This window comes from Orycteropus afer, unplaced genomic scaffold (assembly GCF_000298275.1).
Source record: "Orycteropus afer afer isolate SDZICR_OR568_19922 unplaced genomic scaffold, OryAfe1.0 scaffold00141, whole genome shotgun sequence".
Lineage (NCBI taxonomy): Eukaryota > Metazoa > Chordata > Mammalia > Tubulidentata > Orycteropodidae > Orycteropus > Orycteropus afer.
In genome coordinates, this window is record NW_006921728.1 from 7606326 (window position 1) to 7623531 (window position 17206).

At 49.9% G+C, this 17206-nt stretch overlaps 1 protein-coding gene across 1 annotated transcript in view; it reads right to left on the reverse strand.

Moving 5' to 3' along the window:
* CELF4 (CUGBP Elav-like family member 4) overlaps positions 1–17206 on the reverse strand; it is a 360621-nt gene that overhangs the window by 273641 nt on the left and 69774 nt on the right. The gene's annotated exons all lie outside the window — the stretch shown is intronic.

A 17206-nucleotide genomic window follows, 5' to 3' on the forward strand; every position in this document is an offset into this window, starting at 1 on the left:
CAGACTTTCCAAAGCCACCCGTGGCCCTAGGGAAGGCACAGCAGACTGGCCATGCCCTTCCATTTCACTGTGTCCTCCAATACCCCTCCTCTCCTGCACGCTCCCTCCCATTGTCTTTCTGAGCCTCCCAACAACCTGATGTCATCACTGGCCCCCATTCCTTTGCTCTCATAGTTTCTTGCCTGGTAGGCCTTTTTTCCCCATTTTCACATCTCCCAGGCCTTATCCAGCTTTCAAGAATCTGATCAAGTTCCATTTACTCCAGCCAGCTCTTCTTGACTGGTCTAGTCTATCTTGAGCCAACCTGCTTTCTTGACTGCCCACAGCTGGCCATGTGGTCAGTCTCATGGTCCTGAGTGCCCACTGTAAGCCAGGCTGTGTGCCAGGTCACAGTTCCTCTTCTCATGATGGTGCTTACTCCAACTTTTGCCACCAGGCTTGCATTGGTGTCTTGTCCGGGCACAGAGTATCCCAGAGTCCTCTGCAGTTCCTGACCCCTCTATCATTCAGCTTATGCTTAATGAAAAACCGCTTCCTCCTCTTCCAGTGTAGGAACTGACCTTGCTCCCCTTCCCCTTCTGGCTTTCATAGAGGAGATGGGAAGGAAATGGCGAAGAAGGAAGCAGAAACAGAAGTTTGGGAGACAGAAACTCTCACCACCACCCCCCCCAGCTCCCTCTGTCTTCCCCTCGTCCACTGGGCAGAGCTGTGAGTGCTTTCTTCCCCTACGCTCTGCCTCGTCTATCCCCATTCCCACCAGACTCTAGATCACTGTCCTACCCTTCTCCCTTCCCCCTCTTCCCTTCCTGGTCACTGGCAGACTGTTATTGATGGAGACATTGGGGACTGAAATGAATAGCGGTCAGAGGCCCCCGTGACGTCGTCCCTCGTGCTGCCGCCTGCCTATCCCGGGGGTGTCTTTCTTCCCATCCCCTTACTGGCCTTGTCCTTTGCCTGTGTTTGCCTGCAGCCGAGAGGCGGCTACTGCCTTGGCTGCATGTAGGCAAGCCAGCTCGGGACAAGGTCAGGGGCAGGTTTGAGAGGAAGGAGGAGGCGGAGGAGGAGAAGAAGGAGGAAATGACCACATGGTTTCCATGGCCCAGGAAAACAAGGAAAGGATTCTAAAGAAAAAAGAATCTTACTCTTGTCCAGCTTCCAGGAATTTCTGCCACAGCTTTTTTCAGACTTCACAGCTTCCTTGTGAACTAGAATTTTTCAATGACCTCTCACCCTCTCCCCAGACCCTGTGTGACCTACCCCTGCCACCTCATCACCTGAGCTCAACCCTTTCCACTCCCTCCCTCCCCTTCTCATTCACTGTTCTGCGTCCTCTTTCTCAGGCTCACCAGGCACACTGCTTTAGGGTCTTTGCACGAGTTGTTTCCTCTGCCCAGAATGCTCCTTCCTTATTTAATACACCACATTCCTTCATCTCCAACACACACAGACCTTCTGACCCCTCACCCTACTTGCTTTTCTATCTGGCACTTATCACTCCCCCCCCCGCCCCGATATATATTTATTTGTTGATGGCCCATCTTCCCATGCTCAGATGAGGTCAGGAATTTGGTTTTGCTTTATTTCTGCTGAGTTTCCAGGGCCCAGAACAGTGACAGAAGCTTAATCAACATTTGTCGGGAGCACTGAATGCCTGAACACCTGAGCTAATTTGGAGGGATAAGAAGGGCAATGCTCAGAGACTGCTGGGAGTTGACTAAGGCCCCATGGACCCTGAAGCTTGCTAGGCTTCCATGGTGGTGGTGGAATCAGAGGTTGTCCATGAGGGCTGATAGGCAGGGAGATGCTGGAGGGTTCTCATCCCAAAGGCTTCTTCAAGCCTGTTCTAATGCTTGAGCTCGCTATTAGAGTCATTCCCTTGGGATTTCTCCCCCAAGTCAATCATGCCCTGAAAAGAGTGATGCCAACTCCAGACAGGGGGCTTTGCTCAGGTGAGCTCTTTACCAACCAGGGGTTGCTTACTGATCTGTCCTTCTGAACTTTAGTTTTTTACCTACACAATGGGGACAGTAATTCCCATCTCAGAGCCTGTGGGGAGACCTCTAAAAAATGAGTATGAAAAATCTCTGCAGAGTTCTTGAAGGTCAGAATGCATTGTAAATATAAACCCACTCTTGTGAAGCAGGAGGTTAAGAAAGGGTCCACTGCCTTCCTTCTCTCCCTCAGCACCTCTCTGTGAGGACAGACCAGCCTTATACAGATGCTAACTGGGGCACACCTATCTCAGGCCCTTCTCAAATGATCTCTTCAGCTGGTCTAATGCAATGTCTGCCATTCCACCAGGAGAGATCAGTCCACTAACTTGAGGAATGTTAAAAAAGGCAAATATGCATAAACAGTTACTAACTTCTGACTCCAGGGTGTGGGTGAGAGGCCCAAACCTGCTCCCTTGCTGAAGAGAGAGCCCCGGGGTGGGGGTAGCTTAAGAAGGAAGGTGCTGCAGGGCCTCCTGGGGTGAAGGCTGAGGTGGGGCTCAGGGTGGCCAGAAGAGAGAGGGTGTTCAAGCCATACCCATTGGTCACTCACTGGTATCTCATAGTGGTATACACGGGACTCCCGCCAGCCCCCCACACACCCTGAAAACCTAACTTTTACTTCCTATTGCTGATCCCTGCTCCTCACAGGGATTGAGGAGGGGGCTGCCAGCTGTGAGGGTCATGCAGAAGGTGAAATAATAGGCAGTGTCAGCCTCAGCCCAGCATTCACTAAATCTGCCGAGCTCACTCTTCCCCTGATGCACTAAGACATCCTCAGAGACACACCTGGGGAAGCCCTCCCTGGTAGGGCCATGCCTCCAGGGACCTTTGGAGGATGTGTGTGTTTGCAGGTATGTGAACATGTGTGTATGCTGGTGGGAGTTTGTATGGTTTGCATGTGGATACTTGTGTGTATGTGTGTTTGGGAACAGGGATCTGTCTGTGCCTGATTGTGGGCCGTGTGTGTATGTTGGTGTGTGCATGTGTGTGTATGAGAAGTCTAAGTCGCCTATAGAGTACAACACAGAGGAGAAAGCCCATAAGAATATCAGCAAAAGACTGGTGCGACAGCAATGCCTGGATACACAGGCAAGAGGGACATGGGTGATATTGTTCCACCTGTGTTAGGTCTTTGAAATAAGACAAAGTTGGTGATAATTTACATGGCAGCAAATAGACATAAATATGCTTATGCATATTTGCTTTTCCAAAGTCCATCAAGTTAGTGGACAGAGCAGTAATTTTAACAATAATAATGAACAGTGACATCTTGCTCACTCTCTGCCAGACACTGAGCTGAGAGCTCATAAGACATGGACCCATATGATCTCTGCAACAGACCTGTGCGGTAGGTACTACCATTGCCTCCATTTTAGAAATAAAGAAACTGAAGCACAGACAAGTTCAGGAACTTGCCAAAACTACAGTCTAGTAAGTGATGGAGCCAAGCTTTGAACTCAGTCCATCTGATCCCAGATCCCTTCTATTATATAGGAAACCATGGGCAAGTTTCACCACCTTGCTCAACTCTGGTTTCACCTCACTTGTTGAAAAAAACATAAACCTGTTGTGAAGATCTAGAATCTAATTTTTTAAAAACACATTTAATCAAAGTGTGTACTATGTAGACAGAGCACATTTGATTTAATAGATTAGCAATTATTCAAATGGATGATTCCTTTGTCTCTTCCAGGACCACCCTAGGGTGGCCTGTGAAGCCCCTGCTTGGCTGCCTGACACAAGGAAACTGGGGGCAGTGGCAGAACTTGAGGCACTGTGGTGGTCAAGGCCTGTGGGATGTAAGCACAGGGTGGATGAGGCCATAGGGCCCAGGAATCGCTGGGCCCTTTCCAACACCCCAGGCAGCTCAGGGTGGATATATACTCTCTCTGGATGTTGGGTTATTTTCTTATTTTAAGAAGTACATGCCATTGATCTGAATGCAAAACATAGAATTAACCGTGCCAGTCCAGAAATAAGGAACACACTTTTTAACCCACTGGTCTGTGCCAAGCCTGTTTGGCAGACACAACAGAGAAGACACTAGGACAGGCCACAGATCCCAGCCTGAGGCTCTTTCGTACCTCCATTAGAAAGGTCCTAGTCTATTGACAGGGCCAGCACTAAAGTCTTCCTCTGCAGCCTTGTGGGGAGGAGCCCGATAGTCCTTGGTTATGTGGGGATCACCCCCAGAGGGGTTTCCCCAGGAGTGTCTTGTCTAAACCTCCTGGATCACAGATACTTGCAAATGTGTAGCTTTCTCAAGCAGTCTTCATTGAGAAGAGGTTGCAGAAACAAAAACCAGAGTGAAAGTGCAGAATAGGCTCTCTACTCTAGGTAGGGTCACCAACATTCCTTTCTACTCTCCAGCCACCAGGGCTGACACTCCACCACGACACAGACATCTCTCTGAGGAAGCCTAATCCCCTGAGCAAACTCTAATTTGGTGAGGAGCATCAGTACTGGAAATCCCATCAGTCCTCAGTGGAGGAAATGAGCCGACTGGAGCTTTACTGGCTGGAGATTAGAGCTCTGAGCATCTGAAGGAAGTTTTGCTCAGGGTGGGTGGTAGGAGACGTTTGGAGACTGACCACAGTCTTGGGATCATTTCCGGTATGTAGAATGGGGAATTGAGATTCTCAGGGGCAGGGTGAATAGCATGAGTGGGGCTGAAACAGGAAGACTGGATGGGGGAGGGGGTTTTGTGAAGGCTAGTGAGCAACCATGGTTTTTTTGATGCTTACAAGGGTGGCCCTGGCTCTGTGTGTGTGCATGTGTGTGAACACACACCTCAGCTAGGTGGATAGTGGGAAGCCCATGAGGGAAGGGACTGTGTTGTCTCCTTCCTTCTTTGAGGCCCCTACAAATTTCTGTAAACAGAAAGTGTGCAATATATGCTTGATCACCAATGACTCTAGGAGCAAGAATGTGCAATGTTCATCCATCATCTAGGTGTCTCTCTGGGGTGTTTTTTCCATACTGGGCATTGCGGCAGACAGGAGCACACTTCCAGCTTTCTCCCTGTGGGAACACCATCTAGTTGGGAATGAGGTTATCTCAGGGAACAGCTGCATAGCAGTACAAGACAGTGTGGAGAGAAGGCTAGAATAGGGCTCTGAACCTGAAGGCTTGAGGAAGTCTGAGAAGGGAGAATCTATGCAGAGATGGGGCAAGTGGCACAGAAATATCTCCCTTCCTTCAGACCCAGCCCTAACCCTAACCCTAACCCTTCTAAGCCCTGGCCCTACAGGTCTACTCATACTTGTGCTTACACAGTAGAGAATTAGGATCCACTGTGGCTGTTTCCAACAGTAGAAGCTTGAAAACCACCTTAATGTTTTTCAGTGCAGGAATTAAGCACACACACACACACACACACATGCACACACAATAATCTACAACAGTTAAAAAGGATGAAATGGTCCTAAATGTACCAACATGGAAAGACATTGTCAGATGGGAAGACCAAGGTGTGAAATAATAATATATGTCATGAATATACAATGAAAACACACTCAACTAGTTCTCTGTGTATCCATACCTGTCTTTACATACATAGAACAAGGTCTGGAAGGAGTCACACCAAGCTGAAAACATGGGTCGTGTGTGTGTGTGTGTGTGTGTCTGTGTATGTGTGTGTGTGAGACCAAGAAAGAGAGAGTGTCTTTAGGATGACTTTCACTTTTTTGTTTTGTTTGACAAATTTAGAATCAGAATGTATTCATATATCACTTGCATAATTAAGTATAAAGAAAAAAAGTCTGCTAAAAGAAGGGATGGACTGTAAAGAGGGTGGGTGAGAATGGGGGAGCCAGACAGGAAATAGGACCCACAGTCTGTTTTAATGAAACAGAGAAAGATCCAGGGGCATCAGCTTCCTGGCAAATTCTTCATGAAGGAGCTTATCGCTGGTGGGTGTGCTATGCCCCTTCCTCCAGCTTCCTCTGAGCTGGATGGTGACAGTGCTGAGAGTCAGAGCAGGTTTTCTTCATCAAGCTGTAAATGACATTTGTTATTAGTCCCATTGCCCTGAGTTCTGGAGGCTGATGTTTGGGATGGAATCTATGATGAAGCAGACAGTCTTCTGCACCCCCCAGCCTAGCCTCCTTGGGCTCCTTTCACTGGGTCACATTGGTGGCAGGATCTGTAGTAAAAAAGCTACAGAAATGACTTGGAACCCTGTGGAGGAGGTGATGGACTTACCCTTGAGCTCTCTCTCTTCTTCCCAGCACTCCAGCACCACCTCACCATCTCAGCCACCCACCCTTCAAGGGTCAACCTTTCTATCCTATTACTTCCCGGAATCAACAGAATAGAACTGCAGCCTGTAGGAGTAGGAATGGACTTTGGAAATCTTCTGGGGTGGGGATGTGAGCAGAGAGATGACATAACTTGAGATAAGTCACAGCACAGTACTAGCCTCAGTAGCTGATAGCTTCGGCTCCCACAGCGTTCTTCATCCTGGTGAGGCGGACCTCTTTGTTCACTTGCTCCGGCCCACACTGTCCTGCTCTCTCCAGCACTTAAAATTCTACTATCTCCACAGAACACTATGGCCTGGATTCACATTTCCTTGTACTGCCACATTTCCTTTTCCTACATACCATTCCATTCTTATCTACACATTGCTTCTACATATCAGTTCCATGCTTTGTATGTCTGGAGAGACACTCAACTCTTTGTGGGTGAAGACAATATCTTCTCCATCCACAGGACTATGTGCAGGGTTGAGCTTCCAGCTCGGGTGTCCGAGGGCTGGAAGACCTGGAGAACTGATGAGAGTGGGAAAAGGAGGTCCATGATAGGGGCACTGATGAGCAAGAGGTAAGAAATTGGCAGGGGGGGGGTATGCAGATAAGGGAAGGAAGGCAGGGAGAGAGGTATGGTCAGGAGAGGTTAGGGCAGAGTCAGTGGGGAGAGTTAGGCAGAGTAGGTAGTGGGAGGGCATTGTCAGGCTAGGTGTAGGTGGGGAAGGCAGACACCCTTCCTCACAAGTGAAGTTTGTGGATGGTGGTGAAGCGGCATGGCTGACTCTCCAGAAGGTGGGCGGGTGCCCTCAACCACGTGGGGGAGAAACACAGCACAGCAGAATTAATTGCAAGGAGATGGCAGTAATTTACAAAGCCCCCGTGTGCGGGGATAAAAAGCCCTTGTCATTGTGAAGTGAAGGAAGTACAATTTCCTGCCCAACTCTGCACAGGGCAGAAGCCTGGGGTGTAATCATCACAGAAGGGAAGGCTCGGATGTGCTCCCTCCTCCCACCCAGCCTGGCCTGGGCTTCCTGCTAATTGAATTACAGACTTAGCCAGGGGAAGGTGGCCCAAGAATAGGAAGATCTGGACTTCAATAAAACATCAGGTTCTTTAGGCCTGGGACTCAGCAGGCCTTGAGGAGGTGGGAGAAAGCTGGGCTGTGGGAGTGGGGTGGTGGAAGGAAGGGAACAGGAGATGGATCAGCTAAACTGGTGACAGAGGAGAGGTGGCAGTGTTTTAGGGATGCGAGAAGGCCCCTCTGCCTAAAGTCTCCACCCTTCTACCCATCAAGGTCCCCCAAATCCCACCATCAGAACCTCGTTTCTCAGTAGTTCTCATCCCAGGCTGCAAGGAGAAACACCTGGAGGGTTTAGAAAACATGTGTGGGTTTTATAAAAGAGAACTGGAATCAGAACCTCTGGGGTGGATAGAGAGAGAGGGAAGGAGGGACAGGGGGAGGGAAAGTCCACCAGGTGCCCTGGAAAGAGAGTTCCCGACCCCCCCATGCAGTCTCTGTCCTCATGGTCCAGGTAGGTGAAGGTGACCCCTGGGTCCTTCTGGAACACATGCTTCTTTCCCCTCATCGGGGATACAGAGCTGCAGAGCCAGTCTTGATTGCCTCGCTCGTTCTCGGGGAGTCCTTCCTTCTGTGACAACACTAGGTTTGCAAATCCTTTACCACCTACTTCTTGGGTCCCACTCCTAAGTGAAGCCCAGAACCACACATCTTGGACATAGTGGTCTCACCTTCCATGGATTTCTAAGTGGCTTAGGAAGAGTGACAGTAAGGTGGCCTGTGGGTGAGCTTCATCTCCCATTTCAGCTGGTAGCTTCTTGAGGCTCAGTAGAGCCCAGTAAGAGGCAGAAGACAAAAACCATGGGCTGTGCCCCATCTCCTCTGCTCTTCTCTCCATGTGGCTCACCACTGGGTGAGCCTTCCCACCATAACTCCAGGTCCTTTCCTGATCCATCCCAATCCTCCAGTACTTTCCATATAGATCTTACTCCTTCTCTCCTGTAGGCTCCCCAAGAGTATTCCCCGCTAGTATTCTAACAGTTCCAAGAGTTTTCTCTTCTCCATAGGGGATGGATGGTAATTTCCCATCCACAGAATACAAATCTGACTTCCCTTTGCTTCTGCACCCTCATTGGAGCAAACTCAAGCCTAAGAATATCATCCTTCTCACTGCTGTCTGTTGCTGCCATACTTCCTTTGGAGCACACACATCTTTCTAGGAGTGACTAAGCCTCACCTTCTCCAGGAAGCCTTCCCTGACTACACCAACTACAGCACCTCTTACAGCCCTCAGCTATGGGCCTTCTCATTTGGCAGTTAGAATATACTTCTTTGTCTACCTTGCATGTATGTGTGTTTGCCCATGGTGAAAATATTCTATTATGTTGTTGTTGTTGTTATGTGCCCTCAAGTCAAACCTGACTCATAGCGACCCCTCCTTGGGTTTCCGAGGCAGTATCACTACGGAAGTAGGATTGCCCAACCTTCCTTCCGAGGAGTGGCTGGTGGGTTTGAACAGCCAGCCGTCTGGTTAGCAGGCAAGTGTCTTAGGCACTATGCTACCAGGAGTTGCTAATTCCAGGTGCCCCTTCCCCCTGGTGACAGATGTCATTGAATGCAGTGATTACTAAACTCCACTCTGCCTCTGGCTGGGAGACAGTGAGACGAAAGGTCGGGAAGAAATGAGTAGCTGCAGGGCAAAGGAGTGTGTGGGAAGGTGAGGTCTGGAGAAGTCAGCACATTGGCTCAGGCCCCTGGTGACAGCAGCCATCTATCTTCCTCCAAGGCGGCAGCCTAAGGGGGTGGGATTATGGAGGGCCATGGGGGGAGGTGAAAGGGGGAAGACAGATGGAAGCATAAGCCAATGAATCAGGGGTGGCTGGCTGCTCTCCTCTTCCCAGCCTCTTCTAGTGCTGAAACCCCTCCATTGCCCAGCCTTCTCCTGGGCTCAGCACTGCCCTCCTGAGTCTCCTCTCTGTTCACATCAGAAACATAGAGTAGAGTATGGTCCCACTTCCTTGGAGGGAAGGTTGGGCAATCTACTTCAGTAGTGATACTGCCTCGGAAACCCAAGGAGGGGTCGCTATGAGTCGGGTCCGACTCGACGGCACATAACAGCAATAACAACATGATCCCTTCAAAGGGTGTGAATGAGTTTCCACAGAGTGTGACCAGTTGTATGATATGGGAAAGCTAACTGGCTCATGGTGACTAAGTATGTCCCCTCTTTCGCTCAATCGTTCCTGCTCCCTGAATCTACCCATCAGAGATAAACACAGAACCATTGTCCTTGTTCTTGGACATTGTAGATCTCCCAGAGTAGACTAGGACTTCTCAGAGACTGTGGCCAGCTTTCTCTTTCTCCTTTCTGCTGGGCACCAAGCAGGGCCCAGCAAAGTTCATGCCAAAGGACCTGATCAGCTCTGGACCAGGAGCTGTGGAGCTGTGTACGTGACAGGGTTAAAGGACTCTGGTTCTTTGCCAAGAGTTTCTCTCTGCCAGCTCCCCTTACCTATACCCTAAAGCTGGAGAATTATATGTCTGGTGCCTGGTGCTCCATCTTTACAGCTCTGTGAAAAAGGACACAAAGTGGACATGACATATTGATGGCCTCTCCCCTTTCTCTGGCCCATGAGGCTCAGGGTTGGGGGGGGGGGCTGCCCAGGAGAGGTAGTGGCCTTTCTGAGTCCACTGGAAAGGTCAAACCTGCTCTGTTGATCACATCTGCTGGGGCTGGTTCCCACAGCCAGGAGGCTGTTCCTATGCCCTTCTCTGGGTCAGTGGCTCCCACTGGTCCCCATTATAGCATGAAGGTGCCCCCTGTCATTGCCAAAGTATGTCACATCCATGATCATTCTTATACCTCAGAGTAGGCAAGGAAGGTGACACCAGCATTTGACAGCTCAGATGCTTGGGCTGGGAGAGGTTGGGTGACTTGGCTACTATGGTAGATAGAGATCTGAGGTCTCCTGCTGCCCCCTCCAGCCCCACAGAGGAGACCCTGGGCAGAATCTGAGGGCAGTGTGAGTTCTGGCCTTCCTCAGGGAGACACTGGCCTTCCTCAGGGTCCCTGGATGGGAGATATCCTCCCTCCACATCCCTACGCCATGACCTTCGCTTGGGGCACAGACTTCTGGGATGACCTGACATTCTTCCTGCGAGGAGCCAAATAGAGTTGGTTGAGGCAGAATCTGACTAACTGCGTACAGCCTGACCCCATCTCCCAGAGGTGCCCTCTCACATACCAGGGCAGCACACCATGGACTCCCCTGCAGAGAGCTCTAGCCAAGCAGCAAGTTTGGATTTTAAATGCATTTGGGACATTTGCTATTCATATAAATGCCAGGATAAATTCTTTGCTAGAGCAGAGAACCTGAACTGTGTCCCTTTCTAATTAACTGGGTCAGGGCACTTAGATCTTTCTGTTTTGAAAGTTCTTAGAATAGGGTGCACCTGCCGAGAAGCCAGGCTTGGCTCAGTGGGAAGGGGCCACTACTCAACAAGCTCCTTCATGAGAGGGGCTCTCCTTGGTAACCACACCCATCCCAAACCACATGACAGGAGCATCAGGCAGGGCCTCTGATGGTAGATAGGCATGTCTCAGCTGGTTTGGGGAGGGAAACCTCTTCTTTCCTCCTAGACAACTTCCCAGCCTCTGAGATGCTCAGACTTGCTCCTGTCAGGGATTTCTCTCCCTCTTTGCCACTGTTTGGTCCTAACTTGTAGAGCCTCGCTGATTGACTTTGGCCACACTGCTTGGGCTCCCAGTTAAAAGTGTTCACCTCCTGCAGTGCTCTGGGTCTCGCGGTGCAGTGTGAGCCTCCAAGGGCAGCGTTGTGTGTGAGTCTCATCCTGCAGAGGGCGCTCAAGAAATGCTTACTGAATTTCACAGAATTCCCTTTACTGGAGCTTTACATGTCAGGTGGATTGGCTAATGGAGTGGGGTCCTTTTTCCCAGGAGGAGCCCCTTCCACATACCAGGAGAAGCATGGAGGATGGGATTGGTCCCTAGACTGCTTGAAGCTCCTCCCAGCCTGAAACTCTCCCCAGTGGATAATCATAGAGACAGCTCACTGGAGCGCCTGGCTGTCAAGGCCTCAGACACAATCTCTCTGCCCCCATGATGTCCCTGTGGGGTGGGAGTTCAGCCTCTTTTACTTTTTTCTCCCAGGGAGGAGGTGGCAGTACCATGAAAGAAGAGGTCACACTAGTGAGGTGGCTTCTTAGGACAGCCTTCCACCTCAATCCCACTGCTGACCACATACCCCCCAATAGTGCACATCCACATTACCACAGGGCCTTTGCTCATGCTCTTTTCCCCCCTCTGGATGCCTTCTCTGTCCCTTGGTCCTCCAGCAGATCTTCCCAGCCTATACACTCAGTTCAAGCTGTTTTTCCTCCAAGTCACATATCCCCTAACCCTTGTGCCAGCTTCCCAGCTCTCCCTGATTCTCCTTTGAATGAACCCTTTCACGTTCAAGTGTCTGAAACATTCCTAAGAACACTTGGCTGAACAGAGCCCATGGTTGCTCTGTCTGTGAAATCACGGCTCCCCAACTGGACCCCAGATCGTGACGCTGTGCTTCTTCTCCTGAATCCCCTTCCAACCCCAAGGATGGAGGTCTCACAAGAGTGGTTGAGCTGATTAGAATTAGGAGGGGAACTTCCCACCTCCAGGTTTCTTTGTTTGCAGTGAGGCTGGGGCAGGGAGCGCTCTAGATCTGCCGGGTGAGGTGAATTAATCTTGCCATGCTCCTCTGGCTCCTAATTCACTTAAAGAACAAAAAAAAAAAAAGAAGAAGAAGAAGAAGAAGCACACCAACCAAGAAATTCCAACCTCAGCATCCAACCAAGACAGGCTATTTTGAAAAGGCCAATAGCCAGGAGTCCCATATTGCAGGATCAATGTTTGGAAAATGTGAGTTTCTTCTTAAAAGCAGAAAAACAATCTCACACAGCTCTGGTAAGCCATGGGCCAACTCTTGGTGGAGGGTGTCTTTCATTCACACTGTTCAGAGGGGTGGCGGCCCTGGCTTTCAATTTAGGGTCAGCTGGCCCAGAGCTGGGAAGGGCCAGAACCATTGAAAGTCATCCTTCATCCACTGCTGAGCCACAGGAAGTACCCAATGGTGGGAGAGAGGCAGTTGGCATAGGCTGGCCTATGGGAATGGGACAGACATGGGGGTAAGGATGGTACCTAGCATTCAGCAATATTTCTTTATCTTCTCAAAGACCCACCTACACACCAACAGAGTTCCCAAAGAAAGAGGATTGAGCCAACTAACCAGTTGACTGGTACCCAAGACTCAACAAACCATGTGACTGGGGTTGAGGTTCTATCATCTGGGGATGGGGTGAAAAGATGCATTCATTCATTTATTTTTTCATTTCACAACCAGTTACTGATAGCCCATAACTTGCCAGATGATGAAAATTTGCTCCCTGGCTTAAAGGAGACCCTGGTTAAACACACTTACTAGGCTAGGTGACAGGTACACAAAAAAGCACACCTTCCAAGCTAAGGTTTGTGCACAGCCTATCTGGGACACAAATGGAATCACACTCACTCAGTGATTATTGGTTTTATGCTGGGCATTGTTCTAATAAGTGCTTTCTATGTGTTAATCATTTAAGTCACCCACTCTACAAAGTAGTACTATTAACATCTGCATTTACAGGTGAGAAAATTAAACACTTAGAAGATTTAAGACTTGTCCAAGATCATACCACCAGGCCAGTGGTAGAGCCAGGACAGAAGCTCTGCTGCCTGGAGGAGGAGGCTACTCAAGTCTGCCCAGGAGATTTCTCCAGGGAAGGATGTGCTGGGAAAAGGGCTCTGCAAGTGCCAAGGCACGTGGTGAGAGGCAGCATGGTGAGTTGGTTAGATGGGGATAGAGCAGTTTAGAAGGCCCACAGTTAGTAGGAGTGGGAGAGAGCGGGGATGGTAGGCTACTGGTCCCAACAGCACCACGGCCTCCAGACAGCCTCCAGACAGCTTCCTTAATAGTTTTCTTTGGTGTTCTCATGTGCCCCCCACCCCAACTCCCCTCTCCTCTTTCTCCCTTCCCTTCCTTTCTCTTTCTCTCATCCTTTTTGCCTTCCACCTTCCTCTTTTCTCTCACTATCCTTCCCTTCCTCCCTTCCTTCTTTTACTCCTTTATCCCTTCTTCCTCCATCCCTTTTTTCTTTCTTTCCTTCCCTCCTTTTCCCTTCTCATTCCAGAACTCCATAATTTCTGCTTTCCTTCTATTTAATTTTCATCCATCCTACTCCAAGCTATACCATTTTTTTTTTTTTTTTTTCTATCCATGAAAAACAGTAACATCAGACCCTTGGGTTTCTGTCACCAGTCAGCTGGCTACTTTGGGAAAGCCATTTAACCCCTGTGGTCTGATTGCTACCATCTGCAGGGTTTCTGGAGTTGTGTAAAAGAGTTTCAAACCTGGAGAGAGTGGATCTAGTTCTGTTTTGTTCTGGGAGTCCATGGGCAGCCTCTCCCAGGCCTCAGGCTCCTTACCTGTGAAACGGGGATAATGATACTTACCTTCAAGGGTCATGAGTGTTCAGCAGAGAGCCTGAGATATAATTAATTAATGGGGTATTACTACTCCTATTATTGTCAGCTCTGATGGCGTAGCACCTAAGGCATTTGACTGCTAACCAGAAAGAAGGCTGGTGATTCAAACCCACCAGGCACTCGTTGGAAGGAAGGTTGGACAATCTACTTCCGTATTGATACTGCCTTGGAAACCCAAGGAGAGGTCACTATGAGTCGGATCCGACTCTATGGCCATGAGAGTTTGAGTGAGTTTGAGATTATTGTCAGCAGTCACAGTTGTGATGTGATGCTTAAGATCCTACAGTGTGAAATTTGGCTCTGGCATTCAGACTGCCTCTTGTCTGATTCCCTTGTGTAGACCCTACACATTTTCCTTGACTATGATCCATCCTCCCTGTTCTGCCCACCTCTCCACATCTGGATCAGGAACCGGCTCTGTGTCCTCTCCCTGGCACAGGCCAGGATGTGGTGGGAGCTCAGAGAGACTGATAGTTTCCATTGTGAGTCTAAGAGGCAGCCTAAGATGCAAGTGTTTTGTTTACCTATTGTATCAAATATGCTAATGACAGGAGGCAGTAATGAGCTGGCAGGAACCTGGGTGACAAAGATCTGCCTTCTTGCTTCCCCAAAGGAGCACCTCAGTGTAAGTTGTTTCTTTTGTGAGAGCAATTGTTAAGACCAGGGGTGTGGGCTGGGAAGGATGAGAGAGAGGAAAGCTGGAGTGTTTCAGAGATGGCATAGAGAAGTCAGACTTCTTACTCAACAGCCAGTGCTGGAGCCAGTGTGGTGGCATCAGGATGGGACAACCTGGGTGGGACAGAGGACCCCCATGAGGGGTGTGCATGGTAGAGAACAAGGAATAAGTCCCTTGAGCATCCTCATCCATGGTCCTTGTGACTTCTCAAGAGAACCCTGTGAGTGCCATGATGGTGGGGCTGGACTATGCCATGGACCTTCCTCCTGGCACAGGGCCTGGTGTGGTCACAGGAAATGCAGGGTGAAGGACAGACACAGGCTTGACAATAGAATGCTGGTTAGAGACGTTCCAGTAAGCTCTTGCTAGGTAAAGGCAAGCCTCCAGCAACTTACCAGATCTCTCCTTTTTCTGTAAAATGGACTTACTAATCTGTACTCATGAGTCTGTGTGCCCAGCATCCAGAATGGTCTTGGCACAGAGTGAGTTCTCATAACATATTTGTCAATGATTGAATAAGGGAGAGGAGGGATAGGAATTGTTCACAACTGTTTTGCAGAGGAGGAAAGGATGTATCTGTAGAGCCAGAGTTCAGCAGTCCTCCTAGACTACACAGCTGGTCAGTGTGAAGACTAGAACTCAGGGATGCCTCCCACTTCCTGGGTTGAGAAAAGAAAGCACGTCTCTGAGAGGAAGAGGGAGCAATCAGATGATGGGAGATCAGCATGGAAGGACCTAGACGAAATGTGTAGGAAGTGGACTGTGAGTCAACAGACCTGCTTCACACCAAATGGAAGGGAATGAGAATAAACAGATTCCTGTGAGGAGGAGGGAGGAAGTGCTCCCTGCCTCTGCCTGGGGGTTGCAGGCAGGGGCAGGGCTATGGTGTGTGGAAGCAGCAGGTCTGAAGGCTCATGTGTTCTTAGATGCCAAATAGTTCTATTCTCTGTTCTAACTGGCCTCAAGAAGGGCTGGAAGGTGGAAAGGAGTGGGGCCAAGAAGGGCACTTTGGGAGACACCTAGGTCCAGGGCTCAGTGAGCTATTCTAGGTAGGGCCTGGGTCTGAAGCTGGCAAGCTGGCTGTATTTCTGGGTTTGTAGCCTCAGGTTTTGCCCTTTTTTAGCTTCTTAGAAAATTTCCTTTTTTCCTTCTCTTTGTCTTGTCTGAGCTGACTGGATTATCATGGCCTGGAAGGCCAGCTGGGGGAACTGAGGCAGAGAAAGGGGAAGCCTAGGGGCCAGGGTGCATAAAAGGTCTGGCTGTTGAGCCTTCTCCCTGGAGTTTCTGCTCCCAGGCAGCTGGGACACTTGTCTGAGGCTGAGGACTGCTAGCCTAGCTTTATACACCATGAGTATGGGGTTGACCTCAGGGTACAGGGTACCAGAAATGTGGGTTGTGGCTGAAAGGCCAGGCTAGCGGGGAGCAGACGGTCCAGGAGTGGAGTGTACAGAAGGTGAGAGTAGCAAAAATGCGGACTGCAGAAGACACTCAGTACAAAGGGCCCCACAGCATGGAAGTGTGAAAAGACCCTAGGCTGGAAGCTGGGACTGGGATTGGCGGCCAGGGTAAAACCCTTCTGGCAAATCACTGAACTTCCTGTAATCCTCACTTCTTTGTCTGCAGAACCACTATCCAAGAAGCAAACTGGTGCTGGGGAAAATTCCAGAAGATGAAACTGTGAGGGCAGAATCCAAGTTCTGGATTTTAATCCCAGTTCTCCTAGCTCCTCTTCTAGCCTGAAGACACAGTTGGGACAAACAGGAGCTCCCCAGACCCTGGGCAGGCCTCTGTGGCCCCTCTGCCCTCTGTTCAATTGGCCAAGTGTCCAGGGCACCTGCTCTTGGGTCCACCGTGGCTTTGGGAAAGAGGGAGGCATAGCTAGAAGAGGGGCGGGGACAGAGGGACAGGAGGAAGCCAAACAGGGTGAGGTGCAGCCCAGTGACCAAACAGAAGCTTCAGACTTTGAAGGCCTGAGGAAGTGGGGCTGGAGATGGGGGGCTGGGGAGCCTTCATGGAGGTAGCAAATGGGGCTTGGGGCCTGACGCACACACTCACGCACGGAGTCAGGAGGAAGAAGGAAGGGAGATCACTTTTGAGGGGGGGGTGGAACAAAGTGCTAGATGTGGGGTCCCACAAGGGGAAATTTGCACACAGAAGGTGCTCTTTAGAAACACATTCCATTGTGATTAGCATTGGGCTAGCCCACCTTCTTCCCTCCTCCCTCTCTTTTTCCTTTCCTCCCTTGACAAGCAGGAGGACTTGACCCAAGGTGCGAAGGGGGAGGCAGGAGCCATCAGTTGGTTGAGTCTGCATGGTCCACCGTTTCAGCCATGCAGGCCGCCTCTGCCGCCCACGACCAGCCCCCCAACCTCGAAGCCCTGCACTGCCTGTATCTTTCTGTGGGTCTATATATAGCGATGGAGCCTCACACTCTGGAATTGGATTTGATGTAGCCCTCTGGACTCAGCTAACTTTTGGGGAGTAGTTTTCTTGGGAGCCTGCCAGTCCAATTCCTCCCTCATGAACACTAATTACCGCACAGACCTTCTCCATGAAATCGGCACTGACGCCATTTCCATCCAGGCTGCTCTCCAAGACGAAATTTTTCTACTGGGAACCGACATCCGCAAATAAACCTACCATCTACTTAGCAACAGAGAGCAAGTGCAGGCGGGAGGTGGAGAGGAAGGG